Below are 23,287 nucleotides of genomic sequence, written 5' to 3'. Positions count from 1 at the left end.
AGTAGGAGGGTCACAAGTTCGGAGTCAACCTGGGATACTTAGAGACTATTCCAAAATAAAATAAAATGTCAAAGCCATGGAGATTGATCAATATTAGGGCACTTGTCTAACATGCACACTGCCCTAGGTTTTTTATATACACACACACACACACACACTATAGCACTATAGGATGATGTGGGACATGTATAGATATTTCATAGAACCAAGAAGAGACGAGTTAACTAGTTTCAGAAGGAAAAAGGTGTTAAGGAAGGTGTACTGGCTAGTTTTGTGTCAACTTGACACAGGCTGGAGTTATCACAGAGAAAGGAGCTTTAGCTGAGGAAATGCCTCCATGAGATCCAACTGTAAGGCATTTTCTCAATTAGTGATCAAGGGGGAAAGGCCCCTTGTGGGTGGTGCCATCTCTGCGCTGGTAGTCTTGGGTTGTATAAGAGAGCAGGCTGAGCAAGCCAGGGGAGGCAAGCCAGTAAGAAACAACCCTCCATGGCCTCTGTATCAGCTCCTGCTTCCTGACCTGCTTGAGTTCCAGTCCTGACTTCCTTGGTGATGAACAGCAGTATGGAAGGGTAAGCTGAATAAACCCTTTCCTCCCCAATTTGCTTCTTTTTTTTTTTTTTAAAGATTTATTTATTTATTATATGTAAGTACACTGTAGCTGTCTTCAGACACTCCAGAAGAGGGCGCCAGATCTCGTTACGGATGGTTGTGAGCCACCATGTGGTTGCTGGGATTTGAACTCTGGACCTTCGGAAGAGCAGTCGGGTGCTCTTACCCACTGAGCCATCTCACCAGCCCCCCCAATTTGCTTCTTGATCATGATGTTTGTGCAGGAATAGAAACCCTGACTAAGACAGGATGAGTAGATATCAACAAGGCTTAGCTGTCTATGGTGACAGGAACAGCAGTGTCTGCAAGACCAAAGGCTTGATGGGAAGAAAAAGCCCCCACTCCTGTGCCATACTTGTCTGGGTGTGAATGTTCCTACCTGTGTAAGCATGTGAGTACCTGTGTGTGATCCTGAGCCTTGACTGGTGCCAGATGTGCTCAGCAGCGAGTGGCAATCAAGGGAGAGGAGCCTCCGGGAAGGGGAAGTTAGCGTCCTAGAATATCAAGTGCTGCACATGGGCAGAGACCCAGGGCTGAACACACCCACTCACCACTCACATGGCAGCTTCTCGAAAGCTGCTGGGCCTGAGCCAGGCTCCGCGGTGCCCAGGGAGGAGAAGGAGGTGAGAGGGTGAGTTAACGTTTATTGTCCACACTTCAGGACAAGGGTCTCTGCTATTGCAGTTTACTCTCAAGGCCACTGAAGACACAGCCTCCGACTGCAGATAAGAAAACAGGCACAGAAAAGTCAGAGTCACTTCACACAGACCCGGTAGAACCAGAAACAAGATTCCCAAACTCAAACCACTGAGCACTAAGGAGATGAGATTTCAGAAATGTGACCTTTGCTGAAGAGTGACAGGCAGTCCCTGGAGATTAGGGCACATTTATAAGCAGAGAGAAAGTCGCCTGGAGACACGGAGTAATGATTAGCAGAGCAGGGTTCAGGAAGATAAAGCCAGGCCCTTTGGCAATCAGACCTCTGAGGCCTTGCTTACAGCGGAACCCGGGGAGAGAAACCAGGTGAAGTGGCCTTTGTAAAAAGGGGCCACCATTATGACAGATAGGTGGCCATGGCTGGGACAACCGAAAACAGATGTGTCATCAGGACTCTCTAGAGAAATGGAGCCAAGACCGGGAAGAGGGCATGTTGGACCCAGGAGAGGAAAGGGTTCAAGTCCGAATGGAGGCATAGGGAGGAACTACTGGTTCCGTTTAAGTCCAAAGGCAAGGAGAGACCTGAAAGCTGATCAAGCAGGAGAAGTTTCACCTGATTCAGCGAGGCCCACACAGGTTAGGGCGTTCCAGTAGTTCACTGTTTACTGTGTCTGCGTTCAAATATTATCTTGTCAGGATGTCCCCAGTCACACCAGAGTAATGCTTTACCCAAAGTCTGCTCATTGCTGGCACAGTCTACACACTCAACAAACCATGGCAGAGAGAGCGTGCGCGAGTGTGTGCACACACAAAAGAGAGAGAGAAAGAGAGAGAGAGAAAGAGAGAGAGAGAAAGAGAGAGAGAGAGAGAGAGGAGGGGAGAGAGGGGAGAGAGAGAGAGAGAGAGAGAGAGAGAGAGAGAGAGAGAGAGAGAGAGAGAGAGAGAGAGAGGAGAGAGGGGAGAGAGAGAGAAAGAGAGAAAAAGAGAGAGAGAAAGGGCTTGGAGGGGCAAGAGGGCTCTGACAATGGTCCTGACAAGCGACAGGGCCTTAGACCAACTTCAGCCGGTCGATCATCCAAGAGCAGGCAGGCCTGCTCCAACATCGCATCCCTTCCAAGAGTAGGTGCCAAGCTCCAGTTGGTAAATTATTTACAATTTTTATTATTAGCCAGAAAAGGTGCCTGTTTTCTGGCTGACATTTAATGACTCCGAGTCTTGCCAACCTTAACTCTCACCTTCTGTCAGGTACAGGATACACGTGGCCAGCCCCGCTGAGTGCCTGACCCCTGGACCTTCCCACACACACTGCACCAGTGCGGTGGCTGAGTGGACCTGGCTTGTCACTGTCTCTCAGAGAGTCAGAGCCAGAATTTATTTGTTTGTTTGTTTGTTTGTTTGTTTATAGACAGGGTCTCATTGTGTAGCACTGATTAATTTGGAACCTTTGCGTAGACCGGACTGAACGTAAACTTGTCGACAAACTGTCTTTGCCTGTTGATGTTGGAATTGCAAATTGTGCACCACCACGCCTAGCTGAAGACAGAGTTAAGTCCACCATCCATTAGAGCCTGAGACCCACAGCTTACCCTTGATACGCTCACATGAAGCCAGCACTTAAATTACATTTCTTCTTAGAGGGACAGGGACCAGGGGCATGGTTCCATGGACGGAGGCCCTTGCTCTACCGTCGGAACACTGTCCAAGCACAGAGTCACGAGTGAGGAATTCTGGGTGCTTGTGAGAAGACTCATCTCAGTGTCTTCAAAACATAGAACTATTCTTGGAATGTGTTTCTGTGCGCCCCCTCCCCCCAGGCATAGCAGACAGGAGTGAGTTTACTTCAGCTGTTGCTAGTCATGTGCCTCTGTGGGAAAACATGTTCCAGTCACACGTGGCTGGTCCTGGTGATCACACACCTTATCATGGGAATCTTCTGAACCTTAAGACTGTAGAGTGCCTGGCGCTCTGAGTAGTGTTAGCTATGGCATAAGTCTTTAGTCCACCTCATTTGTAGGCTCCACTCTCCTAGACTTACACCACCAACTAGAGAGGTAAACGTCGTACAATCATGGAGACCTGAGTCCCATCCTTAGAACCCACATGGTGGAAGTAGAGATCTAAGAACGGATCCTACAGGCTGTCTGCTGGCATCACTGTCGCAGGCACCACACATGTTACCTATAAAACAAATAAAGTTTTAAAATAAAAATAACAAGCAGGATTCCAACACAATCTGGGTGTGGTGGCACGTGCCAACACTTGGGAGGTGAAAGCCAGAGGATCCGGGGTTCAAAGTCATCTTTGGCTACACAGAGAGTTCAAGGTTAATGTAACATACACAAGAAGATGTCTCCCAGCAAAATAAAATAAAATAAAGAAACAAACAGAAAACCGAAGGCTGGGAATGTAGCTTGGGGGAAGGACACTTGTGTAGCACATGTTGATCCCTAGGTTTAATCCTTTGCACTGCAAACATCGAGCAACTATTAAAACAGAGCCCATGTTCCCGGCCTGGAGATAGCTCCACGGTTAAGAACACCTTGCAGAGGACCAAGTTCAGCTCCCAACACCACGTCTGGTGATTCAGAGCCATGGGTAAGCCCAGCTCAAGGAAACTGGCCTCCATGGGTACTTATGCTCACATGAACATACCCTCCCCACACACAACTAAGCAAATGCATCTCTGACAACCTAAATAAATAAATAAATAAATACATAAATATTATCTATAGACATATATAATTTCAACACCATTTTGATGGGCACCTTGAGAATGTTGTAGAGTTACTGTGTCACGATGTTCTTAGGAAAATTAAACGATCAGTCTGTCACTTTATTGTTGCTGAATCTCACTGTAGCCCAGGCTGGCCTCAAAACTCTCACAGATCATCCTGTCGTCATGCTGGGAGAGCTGGGGTTACAGGCGTGAGCCACCGCACCCAGCAACTACCAGGAAGTCTGTGCACGGGGCTTTGGAACTGCGATAGGGTTGACGTAAGTGTTCCGTCTAGAGTACAGGCGGGTACAGAATGAGCTTTCAGAAGTCAGAGCGGCTAAGCTGGAACCTGCCCCACCTTTATTAGCTGTGTGCCTCTGAGCAGGTTCCTCATCCTCTCTGTGGCTGTTCCTTGAACTAAATAGAGAGGGATAATAACAAATGGCTGATAGAAAACAGCGCACTTCTTGGTACTATTGTGTGTGTGTGTCCCCAGTTCACAAATAGGTACTCTGTAAACACCAAGCTGTTGAGTCATTAGTAAAAGAAAATGTAAGGTGAGTTTGATTCAGCGGAGACATAACAGCTTGAGAACCCCAAGCTGGGCTAATTCTGAAGACGGAAACCCCAGGTCTGGATTTTTGAGTTGTTAAGGTCGGCACACTTAGGAACTGCGGCTCTGGAACATTGGACACAGTAGGCTGGGAGTTGGATGGAGGAAGAGATTAAATAGAGTCAGAATAGTGAGTCTGACCTGACTTACTCTGACAGTGACCCTTTGTATGGACACAGCTGGGTGACGTACAAAGCTGGAGCGTTGCCAGCAGAGAGCCGGTTCAGATGAGGAGAGAAGGAAAAGGTACGGCAAGCGGGCAAGCGTGGTGGAGCCTGTTCAGCGCCTGCGCAGTCTTGGTCTCCCTCTCTGAGCCATGTGATCCTTGGGCTAGGTACAGCAGCAGCAGCAGCAGCAGCAGCAGCAGCAGCAGCAGCAGCAGACAGCTAGCAAATAAACCCTCGAGCAATGGGTGCAGGATGGGGATGATGGTTCAGTGGGTTAAAGTGCTTGTTTCATAAGTGTGAGGACTTCAGATGTCCCGACCTCATGGGCAGCCGGATTCGTGGCAGTCTGTAACCTCAGTGCCCCTGTGATGAGATAGGAAACAGAGACAGGAGAAATCTCAGAGGCTCTCGGGCCAGCTCCCCTGGCATGCACATCCCCGAACAGTAAAAGATACCGACTCATACACACACACACACACACTTCTTTTTTTTTTTTTTTTTTTTTTTGGTTTTTCGAGACAGGGTTTCTCTGTGTAGCCTTGGCTGTCCTGGAACTCACTTTGTAGACCAGGCTGGCCTCGAACTCAGAAATCCGCCTGCCTCTGCCTCCCAAGTGCTGGGATTAAAGGCGTGCGCCACCACGCCCGGCTACACACACTTCTTTAAACAAACGAATGACAAAGGAAGCTTTTAGTGTAAACAAAGTCTCAGAGGAAAGGCTGAAGAGCCAACTCAGGCAGGAGCTGTTCACACTTACCTGAAGTGAGGAACTTGGAAACACCTTGGGAAGAACATGGAAGTGTCTTCCAGGCTAAGAGAACAACCCTTGGGACCAAAAATGAACATGTTTGTCCAAAGCTGGTAAAAATATCAAAGGATGGGAACATGAGCACACAAGAGTGACCCAGGATGTCCTCAAAAGTTAGATGGGAGTAAGGGGTAGGGGGATGAGGTGGCTCAGTGTATAAAGGTGCTTGCCACCAAGACTCATGTCCTGAGTTCAAGTCCTAGAACGAACTCCCACAAGTTGTCCTCTGAGCTCTACAATTGACCAAGTGTGTGTGTGCGTGTGCATGTGCATGTACATGCACATTTGTGTGCGATACTTCTGGAGTCTAGAAGAGCTTGATGAATCCCCTGTTGAGTTGGAGTTACAGTGGTTGTAAGCCACCTGACATGGGTGCTAGAAATGAAGTTCCAGTCCTCTGCAAGAACAGGGTACTCTCAGCCTCTGAACCATCTCTCCAGCTCCAGTCAAAGCCTTTCTTACTGGGATCAAGCTTATGGTAGGCCAGATCCCAGTTCTCATGATGAGAACCAAAGCTTAGAAGGGAAGAGATTCGTGGCAGTGTGCAGCTGTAAACCCTGCACTTAGGAACTAGAGACCAGAGGGGGCCAACCTTGGCTACATACAGAGTGCAATCCTAGCCTGGGCTATCTGAGACTATCTCAAATAACCTCAAAAAACAGCAAAAACCAAGAAAGGAGCCAAGTGGTAGTGGCACACACCTTTAATCCCAGCACCTGGAAGGCAGAGGTGGGTGAGTCTGGTCTACAGAGCGAGCTCAGGACAGCCAAAGCTACACTGAGAAACTCTGTCTTGAAATACCAAAAAAGAAAACAAAGAAAAAGAAAGAAGGAAAGGAAGGAAGGAAGGAAGGAAGGAAGGAAGGAAGAAAGAAAGAAAGAAAGAAAGAAAGAAAGAAAGAAAGAAAGAAAGAAAGACCAAGAAGGAAAGAAAAGGATAAACTCACCTTTTCCTCCCCCATGGCACTCAGAGCAACAGTCAGCATCATTTAAAAGTGATTAGGATAACTGTTGTAGAGTCTGGAGTGCAAAGAGATGAGTGTTCACAAGCAGCAGAGTCCACATACAATGACCAACATCTGGATGGTGAAAGGGTGGGTCCCTTAAGCAAGCCATTTTGGAGTTTGCTGCTGAAGCCATCCTGAGCCTCCTTCCTAGCCTTCCTTCTGGTTCTCTGAGTTCCTGAGTCACCTTTTAAGTAAATTCTTCTTCCATTGAAAAGTTTGCCACTGTTGTTTTCTGTGGTCTGAAAACAAGCATCTTGACTAATACAGCAGGAACATGAGTCACAGTTTCAAAAGATACGTCTGTTAAGATAGGAATGCTGGCCCGCAGGCCGAGCCATCCGAGGGCAGAGACTGGCTGAGCATCTGAGGCCAACCTGGGCTAAATAGTGAAAGGGACCCTCTCTGCCCATTGACATACCTCTGTGTACTGCCACAGGGACCCCCAGTGACCACACTGGGTGGGGGCTCAGATCAGTGCCTCTTCAGGGCTCATCAGAGAAACTTTCTCTTACAGTGCTTAACACTGAGACCCACCATGTGCAGAGAGTGAGAGACTCTGGACCACCCAGTTCTCAGTGGGACGTCGTTATCAACCCCCACTTCTACCCCCCCCCCTGCAAGGCTCAGGGATCTATGTGGAAGAGGTGGCAGAAGATTGTTGGAGCCAGACGTGATGGAGAACCCCAAGGAAGCAGTGTCTTTGGCACACAGCAGGGCTGATGCATATGTGAACTGACAGAGACTATGGTGGCATGCACAGGACCTGCACAGGTTCAAGCCTGACTGAGAGGAAGAGGTAGACATGAGCTCCCACCCCTAAGTAAGAAGCTATTTACACTAGCTACTTGCTATCAAAGAAAAAGTAGTTTTCTCGAACGGAGTCTAACTGGATATACTAAGCATACTGCAGAGCAGGCCCCATGTCCAGGAGTAGCTGGCCAACACCAAAGTCTAGGATATTTTTGTTGTTGTTGTTTTTTGTTTTTTGTTGTTTTTTTGCCTCACTTTGGTTTATTTTGTGAATTGTTTTTGTCTTGTTCGTCTATTAATTGTTTATTTTCCATTTTGTGAGCATTTTAATATGTGGTTTCTGGGTTTTCTGTTTGTTTTTGAGAAAGGGGGGAGAGAGAAATTGGGTGGGTAAGGAGGTAGAGAGGAGGAGAGGATCTGGGAGGAACTGGAAGAGGAGAAAATAGGGTTGAAGGATACTGTATGGAAAAGATTTCAGTACAAGAAATGTTTAAAAGTCAAACCAAACCAAACAGAGCAAAGACATTGCTGCTATAGAGAAACTAGAAGGCTAAGCGTGTCATCTTCTCTAAAGGGAGAAGGGGGCTACATATCAGCCAAGAGCCAGCCAGAAGCAAAACACTATTGAGTATGCCAAAATAGAGTGACCTTAGGATAAAGAGTGGGCAGTCAGCAAACATCCCTGGCCTCAGGATGGCGAAGGAATGCTTCAGAACCCCAATCTGGAGCCTGGATAAGTTCCTAGAGCATCAGCTCCTTCCGGACAGCACGTTTCTTCCTGAGGTCAGAGCAGACGTGGAGTTCATATGTGCTTTCCTGATGGAGAGATGCTTCCAAGGTGCTGTCCACCCTGCGAGGATCTCCGGGGTTGTGATGGGTGGCTCCTAGGATGAACACACCATGCTCAAGGGTAGGTCAGATGTGGGGCGGGGGGGGGGGGGCCGCCGGGGCGGGGGGGGGGCGGGAAGGGAGTGAGAGAAAACCTCGTCCTGCCAGAGTTCTGGTGCTTTGGGTGGGCAGATGCGGGAGGACTGCTGCTCGCTTTCCACGCGGCCCCAGGTGGGTGTCTGGCTATGGGACGCCACGGTCCCCACTCGGCAGGTGGTGGACTGTGGCTTTCTTTCCCCCAGCCTGGAACCTGCTTGCTCAAGGGTGGAGCTACCGGCTCATTCGTCCTGCCACGCCCACTGCTGGAACCTGCCTTTGCCGCCTGGAGGCACACACGTGTTCGTCTTGCTACTGGACCCTGAGTTACTTGGCGGGATATTGGGTTCCCTCCCCCTTCCTTTATAACTGAGTGTCTGAAAATAGTAAAATTGAGCCTTGATCAGAACGTTGTTGTCTTGGCTCCATTGTTTCTTCCGCCCCGTCTAGATTCCTCTCTTTTCAGTTCGAACTGCCATTCTCAGTTGAACCGTTCGTGTTGTGGACTGCGGGCAGGCCGCAACAGTTGGCGCCCGAACAGGGACCTGAAGAATGGCAGAGGGATGCTAAGAGAAACGACTGCTGTGTGGAGCTCCACAAGAAAGGAAAGGATCTTCGTATCGGAGGAGCATCGGAGCAACGGACAGGTACACATGCTAGCGCTAGCCTAAAATTTCAGTTTTGTAAAGTGTTGCTGAGGATGCGGTAGGATACAAATCAAGTTTGAATCAGTGCTGACCCAACACTGTTTCTGCTTGGGGTCAGTAGTTCGTTAATCAGAACTAGATACGAAGACAGGCGGTGTGCCGCATCTTTTTAGAAAGCTGTTTAGGTGGAAGAAGGAAGGGTTTAAAGTCATGGATCAGGCGGTTGTTTTTAGCTTTCAGGAGTTGCTTCGGGCCAAAGGAGTAAGGCTTGAAGTACAATTAGTAAGAAATTTTTTAGATAAGATAGATAGCTGTTGTCCATGGTTCAAAGAAGAAGAAACGATAGATTGTGGAACCTGGGAGAAAGTTGGTGAGGCCCTGAATATCGCTCAGACAGATAATTTTACCCTAGGTCTCTGGGCACTTGTAAATGATGCTATAAAAGATGCAACTTTTCCAGGGCTAAATCGCCCTCAGGCGGAGCTTGTGGTATCTCAGGAGGAGTGCCTATCAGAGAAGGCCTCCTCAGAAAAAGATCTTCTTAACTCAAAAATTGATAAATGTGGAAACTCTGATGATGGACTGAATTTTAACAAAAATCACTCAGATAGAGGAATTGCCCATTACCTTAATGAGAATTGGTCCTCTTGCGAATCTCCCGCTTCACCTATAGTCACCACTTCCGGAGGTGCTACTCATAGGGACACACGGCTAAGCGAGTTAGAATTTGAGATTAAGCTTCAGAGGCTGACTAATGAGCTTCGGAAACTAAAAAAGATCTCAGAAGCAGAGAAGAGTAACTCTTCTGTAGTTCACCAGGTGCCGCTAGAAAGAGTTGTGAGTCAGACTCATGGGAAAGGACAGAATTCGTCTAATACGCTGGCCTTTCCTGTGGTCGAGGTAGTTGATCAGCAAGATGCTAAGACCAGACATTACCAGACCTTGGATTTCAAGTTGTTAAAAGAGTTAAAGGCGGCTGTTGTGCAATATGGTCCTTCAGCCCCATTCACTCAAGCATTACTGGACACAGTTGTGGAGTCAAACTTAACCCCCTCAGATTGGAAGACTCTGTCCAAGGCTACCCTGTCAAGAGGAGATTTTTTGCTTTGGGATTCTGAATGGCGAGACGCCAGTAAGAAAACTGCTGCTTCTAATGCTCAGGCTGGTAACCCAGACTGGGATAGCAACATGCTTTTAGGAGAGGGTCCATATGAGGGACAGACAAATCAGATTGATTTTCCCGTTGCAGTGTACGCGCAAGTTGCGACAGCCGCACGCCGTGCTTGGAGAAGGTTGCCAGTTAAAGGAGATACTAGTGAAAGTTTAGCTAGCATTCGGCAGGGTTCTGATGAACCATATCAGGACTTTGTGGACAGGCTGTTGATTTCCGCTAGTAGAATCCTTGGAAGTCCAGACACAGGTAGTCCCTTTGTTATGCAGCTGGCTTATGAAAATGCTAACGCAACTTGCCGAGCTGCAATTCAACCGCATAAGGGACAGACAAATTTGGCGGGATATGTCCGTCTTTGCGCAGACATCGGGCCTTCCTTCGAGTTCTCGCAGGGAACCCACGCGCAAGCAATGTTCTCGAGGAAACGAGGAAATAATGCATGCTTTAATTGTGGAAGCTTGGACCATTTTAGAGTAATTGTCCTAAGAACAAGGGCGCCAAGGGTAGACAAACAGGCCGTACCCCAAGAATATGTCCCCAGTGTGGGAAGGGCCGCCACTGGGCAAAAGATTGTAAGCATAAACCAAGGGTTTTGAGCCGCCCGGTGCCGGGAAACAAGGAAAGGGGTCAGCCCCAGGCCCCGAGTTACTCAAAGAGGACAGCTTATGGGGCTATAAATCTGCTGCCCAGCCAACAAGATCAGTTCTTGAGCTTGTCAGGTCAAACCCAGGAAATGCAAGACTGGACCTCTGTTCCACTGTCCATGCAGTATTAACCCCAGAAATGGGAGTGCAAACTCTGCCTACCGGAGTCTTCGGACCACTGCCCACAGAAACCTGTGGCTTTCTCTTGGAATGAAGCAGTTCTATTGTAGAAGGCCTGCAGATTTATCCAGGTGTTATAAATAATGATTATGAGGGAGAACTTAAAATCATAGCCACTTGCCCTCGTGGTGTTATAACTATACCTGCTAATCAAAAAATTGCTCAACTTACTTTGATCCCTTTACGCCAGTCACTGTATAGATTCTTTGAAAGTGAGGAAGGACAAAATAATTTTGACTCCTCGGGCGTAAATTGGGTGAAATCTATCACAAATCAGAGACCTAACCTTAAATTGACTCTTGATGAAAAAGGCTTTGAATGATTAATAGATACCGGGGCCGACGTAACAATTATAAGAGGGCAGGACTGGCCCTCAAACTGGCCCTTGACTGCTTCCTTGACTCACCTTCAAGGAATTGGGTACGCCAGTAACCCAAAACGTAGTTCCAAATTGCTAACCTGGAGAGATGAGGAAGGGAAATCAGGAAAGATTCAGCCGTATGTTATGTCAAATTTGCCTGTGACCCTGTGGGAAAGAGATCTGTTGTCACAGATGGGTGTTATTCTGTGCAGTTCTAAGGAGATGGTGACTGAGCAGACATTCAGGCAGGGACTCCTGCCTGGTCGTGAACTAGTAAAAAAAGGACAGGGAATTAAGACCTTTGAGGATCTTAAACCCCACTCTAACATGAGAGGTTTAAAGTATTTTCAATAGCGACCACTATCTTGCCTGCATCCCACGTGGAAAAAATTCAATGGCGTAATGATATTCCGGTGTGGGTAGATCAGTAGTCTTTACCTAAAGAGAAAATAGAGGCCGCTTCTTTGCTAGTGCAAGAGCAGTTAGAAGCAGGACATTTGGTGGAGTCTCACTCTCCCTGGAATACACCCATTTTCATTATCAGGAAGAAATCTGGAAAATGGAGACTGTTACAAGATTTAAGAAAAGTTAATGAGACCATGGTACTTAAGGGAACCTTACAACCGGGGCTCCCCTCCCCAGTGGCCATTCCTAAGGGATATTATAAGATTGTTATAGATTTGAAAGATTGTTTCTTTACCATCCCTTTACATCCAAAGGATTGTGAGAGATTTGCTTTTAGTGTTCCTTCTGTAAATTTCAAGGAACCCATGAAAAGATATCAATGGACAGTCCTCCCGCAGGGGATGGCTAATAGTCCCACATTATGTCAAAGGTTTGTGGCGAAAGCAATTCAGCCTGTTAAACAACAATGGCCAAATATTTACATCGTTCATTTCACACATGATGTCTTGATGGCGGAAAAAGACCCCCAAGAATTGCTTTTGTGTTATAAAGGTTTACAAAAAGCCCTAGCTGATAAGGGATTACAAATTGCTTCTAAAAAGGTACAAACTCAGGATCCTTATAATTATTTGGGTTTTAAACTCACTGATCAAGCTGTTTTTCCCCAAAAGATCGTTATTCGTAGAGATAACTTAAAGACCTTAAATGATTTTCAAAAATTGTTAGGTGATATTAACTGGCTTCGCCCCTATTTAAAGCTTACTACAGGGGAGTTAAAACCTTTATTTGATATTCTTAAAGGGAGTTCTGATCCCACTTCCCCTAAATCCCTAACCTCAGAAGGATTGCTGGCCTTACAACTAGTAGAAAAGTCTATTGAAGAGCAATTCGTTACCTATATAGATTACTCCCTGCCACTGCACCTGTTAATTTTTAATACGACTCATGTGCCTACGGGACTGCTATGACAAAAATTTCCTATAATGTGGATACATTCGAGGATTTCTCCCAAACGTAATATCTTGCCATATCACGAAGCAGTGGCTCAGATGATTATCACTGGAAGAAGGCAGACATTGACTTATTTCAGAAAAGAGCCAGATATCATTGTTCAGCCTTACAGCGTAAGTCAAGACACTTGGCTAAAACAGCATAGTACAGATTGGTTGCTTGCACAAATAGGGTTTAGTGAAATTATAGACAACCACTACCCTCAAGATAGGTTAATAAAATTTTTAAATGTACATGATATGATATTTCCTAAGATGACTTCTTTATAGCCTTTAAATAATGCTCTATTGATTTTTACTGATGGCTCCTCTAAAGGGCGAGCTGGATATCTTATTAATAATCAACAGGTTATCATAGAGACTCCTGGTCTCTCGGCTCAGCTAGCCGAATTAACAGCAGTGCTAAAGGTCTTTCAGTCTGTACATGAGGCTTTTAATATCTTTACTGACAGTTTATATGTTACTCAGTCAGTACCCTTATTAGAAACCTGTGGCACGTTTAACTTCAATACGCCATCAAGATCCTTATTTTCAGAATTGCAAAACATCATTCTTGCCCGGAAAAATCCGTTTTATATTGGCCACATACGGTCTCACTCTGGTCTTCCTGGGCCTCTGGCCGAAGGTAATGATCACATTGACAGGGCTCTAATAGGAGAAGCTTTAGTTTCAAATCCTGTTGCTCTGGCCCAACGTGATCATGAAAGGTTTCACCTCTCTAGCCACACCCTAAGGCTCCGCCATAAGATCACTAAGGAGCAAGCAAGAATGATTGTAAAACAATGTCCTAAATGTATTACATTATCTCCAGTGCCACATCTAGGAGTCAATCCTAGAGGCCTTATGCCTAATCATATTTGGCAAATAGATATAACCCATTATGCAAAATTTAAAAAACTAAAATATATACATGTTTACATTGATACCTGTTCAAGATTTCTCTTTACTTCTCTGCATATAGGGGAGGCTTCAAAAAACGTAATTGATCATTGCCTACAAGCCTTTAATACCATGAGGTTGCCTAGAGAGAGGTTGGAGACCTTACTGTTGTAAGAGCAAGCCCTTCACTGCCTCCCACCCAAATAAAAAAGCCAACTGGCCTTGTACTAAAGAGCTGGTCTTACCCCCTTCTCACTGTTTCCCCTACCTGTCACCCAAAATTGCGGAGGATTATCAGCTCAGTGTTATTCTAAATTTGTTTAGTTAAACTCAGCCAGGGTTCCAATGCCCTACTTAAAATGCAAACAGGTAGCTACCTATTCAGCACTAATTAGCATTATAAAGTCAGAGCCTATTCTGTTAAGTGGTTTACTAGGATAATAAAGACAGTCTTAGCCAAATACAGTTTACCATTAGAAAAGTTAGGGAATCCCACGGAAACAGGTTTTTTCTTTAGCCCTAAGAACTCAGGCAGAACTATTGAACATAGATAATTTTTCTGCCTCAGGCCACCCCCTTTTTTATTTTTGTTTTGTTAACTAATGGGAGGAAATGTGGCCTCCCTTCCCCCAGCCTGGAACCTGCTTGCTCAAGGGTGGAGCTACCGGCTCATTCGTCCTGCCACGCCTACTGCTGGAACCTGCCTTTGCCACCTGGAGGCACACAGGTGTTCGTCCTGCTACTGGACCCTGAGTTACTTGGCGGGATATTGGGTTCCCTCCCCCTTCCTTTATAACTGAGTGTCTGAAAATAGTAAAATTGAGCCTTGATCAGAACGTTGTTGTCTTGGCTCCATTGTTTCTTCCGCCCCGTCTAGATTCCTCTCTTTTCAGTTCGAACTGCCATTCTCAGTTGAACCGTTCGTGTTGTGGACTGCGGGCAGGCCGCAACAGTGGACAAGGGGCAGCCCTAGTTACCAGGTTCCCAGCTTTCAGCGTTCCACACTGGATACCACGGAGGAGCTGAGAATAGAATAGGGGCCCCAGGGGCAGCTCATCAGTTCCGGGAGCTGAGGGGAGGGGAGGGGAGGGTAGGAGGAGAGGGCGCTTGACGGTTCCCATGCAGGCAAGAGTGCTCCCACACAGGCAAGAGTGCTCGGTCCAGTCTGTGGCTGGAGCACAGGAAGGCCTTCCGGCAGGTGGTTAGAGGCAGCTTGTTAGAGGAAAGCCTATCCTGTCATTCAAGCACAGCTGGCCTTGATGAGCAGAGACTTTTTGCTATTTTCTGCAAAAAGCTGTGCAATGCTGGTGTCAAACACTAGGCAGTCACTATTCATAATGGCTGTTGCAATTCCCTCATGAATAGAGGAGTCACTTCCCAAGTCTATGGTTTTAGAGCATTATTGTAGAAAGGCAGGGAGAAAGAGAGAAGATAGAAAGAGGGAGACCACTGGCCATGGCCATGTGGAGAGAGGGGGGAAGGGAGAGAGAGAAGGAGGGCTAGAGATGAGAGTAAGACAGGGGAGAGCTTAAAGAGAGCAAGGAGGGGCCAAGCGGCCCCTCTTATAGTGGGCTATCAGGAGCATACCTGGCTATACTCAGGTAACTGTGGGGGTGGAGTCTAACCAGAATGCCAGAAGCTTGGGACATTGTCTGTGTGACTGATAGTCACAGAATGGAGTTGGGGGCTCTATGGTGTCAGGCACCTGTCTCTGGGAACGTGGCTTGCTTTTCTGTCCCTTGTAGAGTTTCCTTTCTTTCTTTCTTTCTTTCTTTCTTTCTTTCTTTCTTTCTTTCTTTCTTTCTTTCTTTCTTTCTTCAGAAAAGAAAGTCAAATCAAATTTATTTAATTAAAAACTAGAATAAAAATTAGCAAATACACACACATCAAAAACAAAAAACAAACAAACAAACAAAACAAAACAAAACTACAGCAGCACTATGTGTTGACTCACAAGGGGAAAACTGGTCTATGACCATGCAGATGGCTTGTCAGTTAAAGGAAAACCAACCACACACGTGCATGCATGAGTGCACAGACACACACTCCTGAAAAATGGTCAATAATACAATCAATCTACAACAAACACAAAGTTCAGAAATATTTTACAATGTTTCCTTTCTTAATACAAAAGATGCTTATCTTGTGTATATATATATTTTTTTCAGTGGTTTACTGTTGAATTATTTTTAAATATATTAGTGTTATTACATGCAACTGTTTCCTGAATTAACACCTTTTCTTTTTATTTACCTTCATGTCTAGCTTCTACCTACCAGGAAAGTTTTAGGTTGGCAAGAAGATGGGTGCCTTATTCTTTGTGAAGTCAAATGCAAATTTTAAACACTGGCCAGAAATAGTTGATTGCCATTTCAACACATGGAAATAGTTACATTGATGCCTAAATTGCCATTTTCTGCAAAAAGCTGTGCAATGCTGGTGTCAAACACTAGGCAGTCACTCTTCATAATGGCCATTGCAATCCCCTCATGAATAGATCGAGGAGTTGCTTCCCAAGTCAATCGCTGCCTATGGCCATTTAGCTCAAGTCGATATGCAAAATTTTCAGCTTGCTTGCGTGTTCCTATCAGTTGTACAATTGCAAAGAACTGCTGATGACCATCATATTTTTCTTGTTTCTCCAAGACTAAAATAAAATGAAAGCCAAAACAAGACTGCATCATCACCCACCCAGTCAACAGCACCAGGAAGGTTAATGTCTGTAGCAAGGAAAACTATGTCTTCTCCTTGCAGGGTGGTAATGGACTTGTGCTGATGCATCAGGTGGGGCATGACAGCATCCAAGGAGCCTTGCCACTTACAGGAAGCACCAGGGCAGGGGCAGGAGTAAGGCCTGAACTCACAGAGCTCCTCGGGCTCTGCCTTTTCGGTGTGTGGCAGTTATTTCCCATCCAGAAGAGGCATATTTACAAGGGAAGAGTACTGAGTTGGCCACTTTCTCCATAGCCAAGTAGCGAGTGGATCCCAATGGGCCCTGGCAGGTGGGCCAACATGTAAATTTGGGGCAACAGTTGCTACAAACAAGATGGCCACTCTGACACTGAAGAATAGGTGGCAACACATAGTCAAAGCAGACAGGACACTCAAAAAGACTCGCCAAGTCATTGTTGGATGCAGTTGTGCCAGTCAAGGCAGGTACCCTCTGGGATGGTGGACACTTTGAGGTGCCAGTGGGTAATGTTGTAGCAGTCTGACAGCTCATCTCTGTGGGCAGAGAGTGCACTGCGGACCCCAGCCCCATCTAAGGAGCCCGGTCGCCACCTGCTGCCACCGCCACTGCTGCCACCACGGGTCGTGCTTCCATCTCTCCGGGAGACTAGACAGACAGGACACCCTGGGCCACCACCCTCGAGAGTGCACCCGCCCAGCAACCCCCTTGTAGAGTTTTCAAGGGTCATTGGAGCAAGTCTCATTCAACCAAAACAGGCTGCCTTTCATGGCCCCACAGTCAGAGGCCAACCTAGTGGTGTTCTTTAACAATCTCACTAGCTTTAAGGATCAGTTAAAGAGGCAGGGAGAGTTCATTGAGGAAATTCGGAAACACCTGTGCCAGTTGCAGCAAGAGAAACAATTTAAACTGAAGTTTAAGGTCCAGAGCTCAGAGCATCCCATCTCCAGGTCTCTGAGCTTCAAGTTGAGCTCCCAGAAGCTCCAGCAGGAGGTGGAATCTGATGTGCAGCCAGCCTGTGATATCCTGTATGAAGTGAGAAACTACACGCACTTTGACTCCAGTTAACGACAACAAAATCTACACCCAACTCATCCGTGAGTGCACCACACTGAAGAAGGTTCTTCATCTGCTTCACAGACCTCCAGCAAAACTTCCCCAGGTATGGTGCACCCAGGCTGTGGACTCTCCTCTGTCTGGTCGAGCACTGGTAAGGAGAAGCTGAGGGAGCCACTGCCTCCACAGCCTGAGTTAGGGCCCTGGAGCTGCTCATAGTCTACGCCTTGGAATGCGGGCTCCAAGACAGCTCTTGGACTACATACAGCCCAGTGCTTCTGAACTCTCTTAGAACTGATCACTGAGTATCTACGTCTTCAAATCTACTGGACATGGTGTTAAGACTTTAAACACAAGATCTCTGACTACCTGCGTAGACAGATCCAAAAAGACATGTTTCTGATCCTGGATCCAGTAGACCCAACAAGGAACAAGGCTAGTTCAAACTTACAGGCCTGGGATCTGCTGGCAAGAGAGGCTCTGATCTGGATGCATTCAACTTTCTTTATGAACTGTGATGTGTCGCTTGTGAATGGCTGGGAAGAGCCACCAGAGAGACAAGAATGTGTCTTCCAGTGAGCACCACAGCACTTGCCCAAGAGGCTCTAGAGTCAGGGGCATGCATTCCTCTGCTGCAAGACCTTGACCTAGAGAGGACAGGAAGGTGCTCAGGGCTCCAGTGAGGGGCATCCAGCCTGTGATCAGACTCCAGGCTTCTGATCCCTGCCTGCCCATGGACACACAGCCCGCTTCGCCTACCGTAGCCTCCAACAGTGTTCTCTGGGAGTCAGACTCTGAAGGAAAGAGAACTCAGGTTTGAGTTCCACCTGTCCACCTGTTGGGAGGTTCTGATCATCAACAATAAACCACAGCAAGGCATGAGGGGGGTGTACACTCCAGGGATGAGTCCTCATACCACATAGAAACTCTTCCACAGCTGCTCGAGGCCCTGGAGCCCTGGGTATCTGGCCAGTGTTCATCAAGGTGCACTGTTTCTTCAACATGCAGGCTGGGGTTATGGTGGTGCAGGAAAATAAAATTGCATGCACTTTAAAATTCATGACTTTAAAACTTAGGTGTGTGTGTGTGTGTGTGTGTGTGGATGAGATTTGAAGTACTGAATTAAAGCAAAATGCATTGAATTAAAAAAAGAAGAAGAATAAAGAGGCCCATCCTTGGGCCTCAAGGATGTTGTGTTAGAAGGCAGGCTGAGCAATAGGAGGGAGAGTTAACAGCTTTGAGAAGCAGCTTTTGCCTCCAACCCAGAGCCAGGAGGTGTTACTGGGACCTGAGGACTTCCTGAGATGGGGCTCAGCTTTCTGAGGGAAGCTCCATCCAGCTCAGATCTCTGAGGAAGGATTTCAAAAGAAGGGGTGCAGGTGCTCAGAGCTCCCGGGGTATGGCTCAACCAGAGACAACATGAGAGGGTTTCTGCCAGCTCCTGGGGATCTGGCGTGGAGATAGAGCTGATCCGGAAATGCTCAGGGAAGCCGAAGCCAGCACTCGTAGATGCTACTACTTGTCCTAGCCCAGGTTCAACTTGGTTGCAGCTCTCTCTCCACTACTGTTTGCTGAGTGCTAATCTCAGCAATGGCATCTAGGATTGAAGGTTCCGCTGCTAATAAGATCACAGTGAGCACGGAGCCCCCAGGATGAATTAGGGCCCATATATGCTTTCAGGTTTCTTTCCCTCCAGCCATGGAGGACACATCAAGAAAGTACTATCAGGGCCTGGGCATGTAGCTCAGTGATAGAATGTTTGCCAACCAGTTATGAGCCTGGGTACTCAGTGTGCGCGTGTAAACACACATGCACAAGCACACACAGAATTTGTGACTGATATATGTCAGTAGTCCTAGCACATATATGACAGTAGTCCTAGTCCTTGAACTGTTGATCACCCCCCGCCCCCAAGGCAGGAGGATCAACAAGACTAGCCTTAGCTACATGAGGCCCAGACTAATAAGCAATAAATGAAAGAAAAAGTCCCCATCTGGAAAACAGAAAAGAGGTCTAAGCAGACATTGAATATACAGGCAATGGGATCTTGGTCACCTCGACTCTGGACTATTAAGAAGTTTATGTCTCAGGCTGGAAAAAAAAATGGCTCAGCAGTTAAAAGCATTGCTGTTCTTCCAAAGGATTCTAATTTAATTCCCTGAACCTACATTTTGCTGCTCAAAACTGCCTATAACTTTAGCTCTAGGGTATTTGACACCTCTGGCCTCCATGGGTGCCTGTTGTGGTATGCACGTGCATAGACAAATTCACACATATACATGATTAAAAAATAAAGCTAAAATAAAAGTTCTATTTAGAAAAATGCTAAAAAGAAAGGAAGGGAGGGAGGGAGGGAGGGAGGGAGGGAGGGAGGGAGGAAGGAAGGAAGGAAGGAAGGAAGGAAGGAAGGAAGGAAGGAAGGAAGGAAGAAAGGGAAGGATGTTTTGATCTAAGGAGGGGGTTGTCCTGTGGCAGAGTGTGTGCTTAGAAGGTATAAGGCCATGAATTTGATCCACATTGCACATACACAGGCCAGGAGAGATGGAGGAGGAGGGGAGGAAGGAGAAGAAAAGGAGAGAGACCTCTGCTAAAATCTGAACAAACCAAGCTAAGGCACCATGTGAGTCAGAGACACCAGTGTGCTTGGCAGAGCTCCTGAACCAGCACACCCACTCAATTACTGGCTCACAGGTGGGTAAATGCGTGCCCACTCTGAGAGTGATTGCAAGCCCATGGCTATGCTCGGCATCATTACAGGTTGTATTTATTCGGAACTTTATATATGCCAAGTGTTCTTCTGCAATGCATTATGGATGTGTGCTGATTGTAATTTTTTTCTTGTTTAATCTTTGGCTTTTTGAGACATCATCTCCTGTAGCCCAGGCTGGACTTGAGTTTACAGTTAAGGATGGCCTTGAACCCTGGACTTGAACTTGCTATATAGTTAAGGATGGCCTTGAACTCCTTCCCGATTCTCCTGCCTATATCTCCCAGGTGCTCCACCATGCCCAGCCGATAATTTCTACATTCTGGAGACAGGTCTCACTGTAGCTCAACTTAGCTACCAATTCATGACTTTCCTCTTCGGCTATTGAATTTCTGTGATTATGGGCAATTGTTTCTGTCGTCAAAGTGATTTACAATTTCATGGAAAGTGTCATAAAATTTTGAATGAAGAGTGATTTAGTTAAAAGGATTTTTAGCAGTGCTGTTTACTATTTTTGTTTGGTTTATTTTTGCTTTGAGATAGGCCTCCAACTCTCTGTGTAGCAAAGCTATGCTCTACTGTCTTCAGTTTATGTGGTACCAGGGATTAAACACAGGGCGTTGTGAATGATGGGCAAGACCTCCACCAATGGAGCTACATCCTCAACCCCTGCGTTCTTTCTTTCCTTTCTTCTTTTTCTTTTCTTTCTTTTTCTTTTTTTCTTTTCTTTGGGGGGGTTGTTTTGTTTGGTTTTGGGTTTTTTTTTTTTGTTTTGTTTTTTTTTTTTTTTTTTTTTTTTTTGGCATTTGGGGAGAGGATTTTTTTGTGTAGCCCTGGTTGTTCTGGAATTCACTTCATAGACCAGGCTGGCCTTGAACTCAGAAATCTGCCTGCCTATGCCTCTGGCGTGCTGGGATTGAAAGCATGAGCCACCATACCCAGCTGCTCCTGCTTTCCTAAGTATGAGACATGTTTCATGATAATATGGAATACTGACATTAGAAGAAGTTACACTGTGAGCATAGGGAGCTCCCCCGCCCCCTCCCCCTTGTTTTTTGGAAACAGGGTTCATGTAGCCCAGGATGGTCTCGAACTCACTATGTAGCCACTGAATGTGTCCTCCCACTCCTGATTCTCCTGGCTCTACCTCCCCAGTGCTAGGATCACAGGTTTGCAGTACCACTCTTTGCTTACTTTTATGTGGTGTGGTGTGCACAGTACGCATCTATGTTCTGCCCCTGCACACACACGTGTGTGTAGGGAGGTGTGCAGATACCAGAGGGTCACACTGAGAATCTTCCTCAGTGGCTCTCCATCTTGCCATTTTGTTTGTTTGTTTTGTTTTGTTGAGGCAGGATCTCACTATGTAGCCCTGGCTGGCCATGTAAAGCAGGCTGACCATAGGCTCACAGAGAGCCACCTGATCCAGCACTGTGAGGGTTAAAGGTGTCCACCACCCCACCTGGTCTTCCATTTGTGAGACAAGGTATCACATTGATCCTGCAACTCACCAACTCAGCCATACTGGCTGCCCAGGAAGTCCTAGGAATAATCTTCCTGTCTGCTACCTGCACAGTTCTGGGACTGTAGGTGTGCCATGCACCTTCTACATGGTTGTAGGTGTGCCATGCACCTTCTACATGGTTGTAGGTGTGCCATGCATCTTTTACATGGGTGTACTGGCTAGTTTTGTGTCAACTTGACACAGGCTGGAGTTATCACAGAGAAAGGAGCTTCAGTTGAGGAAATGCCTCCATGAGATCCAGCTGCGGGGCATTTTCTCAATTAGTGATCAAGGGGGAAAGGCCCCTTGTGGGTGGGGCCATCTCTGGGCTGGTAGTCTTGGGTTCTATAAGAGAGCAGGCTGAGCAAGCCAGGGGAAGCAAGCCAGTAATGAACATCCCTCATGGCCTCTGCATCAGCCTCTGCTTCCTGATCTGCTTGAGTTCCAGTCCTGACTTCCTTGGTGATGAACAGCAGTGTGGAAAGTGTAAGCTGAATAAACCCTTTCCTCCCCAACTTGCTTCTTGGTCATGATGTTTGTGCAGGAATAGAAACCCTGACTAAGACACATGGGTGATGGGTTTTCTTCCTCATGCTGTGCACCAAGCACATTCCTGACTGAGCCATCTCATCTGTCATCTCAGCACTGAGAGACAGAGTTAGTAGGATCAGAAGTTCAAACTCAGCTACATAGTGGGTTTGAGGCCAACCTGCTCCATATGAGACCTTTTCTCAAACAACAACAATAATAAAAAACAAATAAACGAAAACACCCAGTAGCCTCCTTCTGAAAAAAGCTCTCTTACAGTCTGAAGCCTGGAGGTATTACTGTGGTAGAGTGGGTCTTTAATAATGCAGGGAGTCCTGGGTTTATCCCTAACACACAAACACAAGCCTAGTGTGTTCCTTTGGGCACACAACCCAGGCTGGGCCGAGCAGTTTTCAGTCTGCATGAGGAGTTGCTTAGTCTGGAGCACAGCGGGCTCAACAGTCATCTCTCACAGCACCAAGGAAGGAACTCTCCCAGGGGATGACATCAGCAGGCATGGAGTGGGAAGGTCGTGGAGATTGCTGAACCCATGACTAGGAACTAAAGTCTCAGGATTCTCCTCTCCTGACCGCCAAAGACTCTGCTGACAGATTTACCCTTGACTCCAGGAGACTGCCCTTAAGCCTACAGTCAACTACAGTCAAATATTTCCCCTTTGTTTGTAAACTAATTTAAGTTGTGTTTCTATCCCTTCCTAATCAAGGGGACACACAATCCATTTGTCAAGGTCACTGTGGAATTCACTGGATGCTGATGTTGATTTGACCTCTAACCTTGTGAGTGTGAGATTTGGATGTAGGCTCCCTCTACAAAGCACCACCACCCAAGGCTGAGGATGACAAGTCAAAAGTGTGAGGTTCACTCCTGCCTTTAGCATCGACTGGCCGAGAGCTCTTGGGGAAGATTTAAATTGCTTGTGCCTGAACTTCTCATCTAAACCATCTGTAAAATATTACAAGGTCTGTGTACATTAGATGGGGTTATACATTTTTCCATTTTTCATATGTGTGTGCATATGTTTTCACCTATGTGTGTGTGTGCATGTGAGTGCATGTATAGATGTGTACACTTGCATGTGGAGATCATAAGTTGATGCAGAAAGTCATCTTGGGTTTATCTTCTACCTTACTCACTGAGGCAGAGTTCCTCCATCAAATCTACAGCTAGTCAATATGGCTCATCTCGCTAGCCAGCTCGCTCTGAAGAGATCTCTGTCCTCACTTTCTGAAGCT

General features: G+C 46.6%; 2 pseudogenes; one reads left to right on the top strand and one right to left on the bottom strand.

Moving 5' to 3' along the window:
* The first annotated feature begins 8,001 nt into the window (after positions 1–8,001).
* Positions 8,002–17,874, top strand: LOC110310808 (inactive 2'-5'-oligoadenylate synthase 1D-like; annotated as a pseudogene).
* LOC110310662 (E3 ubiquitin-protein ligase SIAH1A-like) lies at positions 15,923–16,773 on the bottom strand (annotated as a pseudogene).
* Positions 17,875–23,287: the final 5,413 nt, after the last annotated feature.

The sequence above is a fragment of the Mus caroli genome, unplaced genomic scaffold (assembly GCF_978045245.1).
Source record: "Mus caroli unplaced genomic scaffold, Mus_caroli_1 scaffold_16, whole genome shotgun sequence".
Lineage (NCBI taxonomy): Eukaryota > Metazoa > Chordata > Mammalia > Rodentia > Muridae > Mus > Mus caroli.
This window is presented reverse-complemented; position numbering and strand designations above follow the sequence as displayed.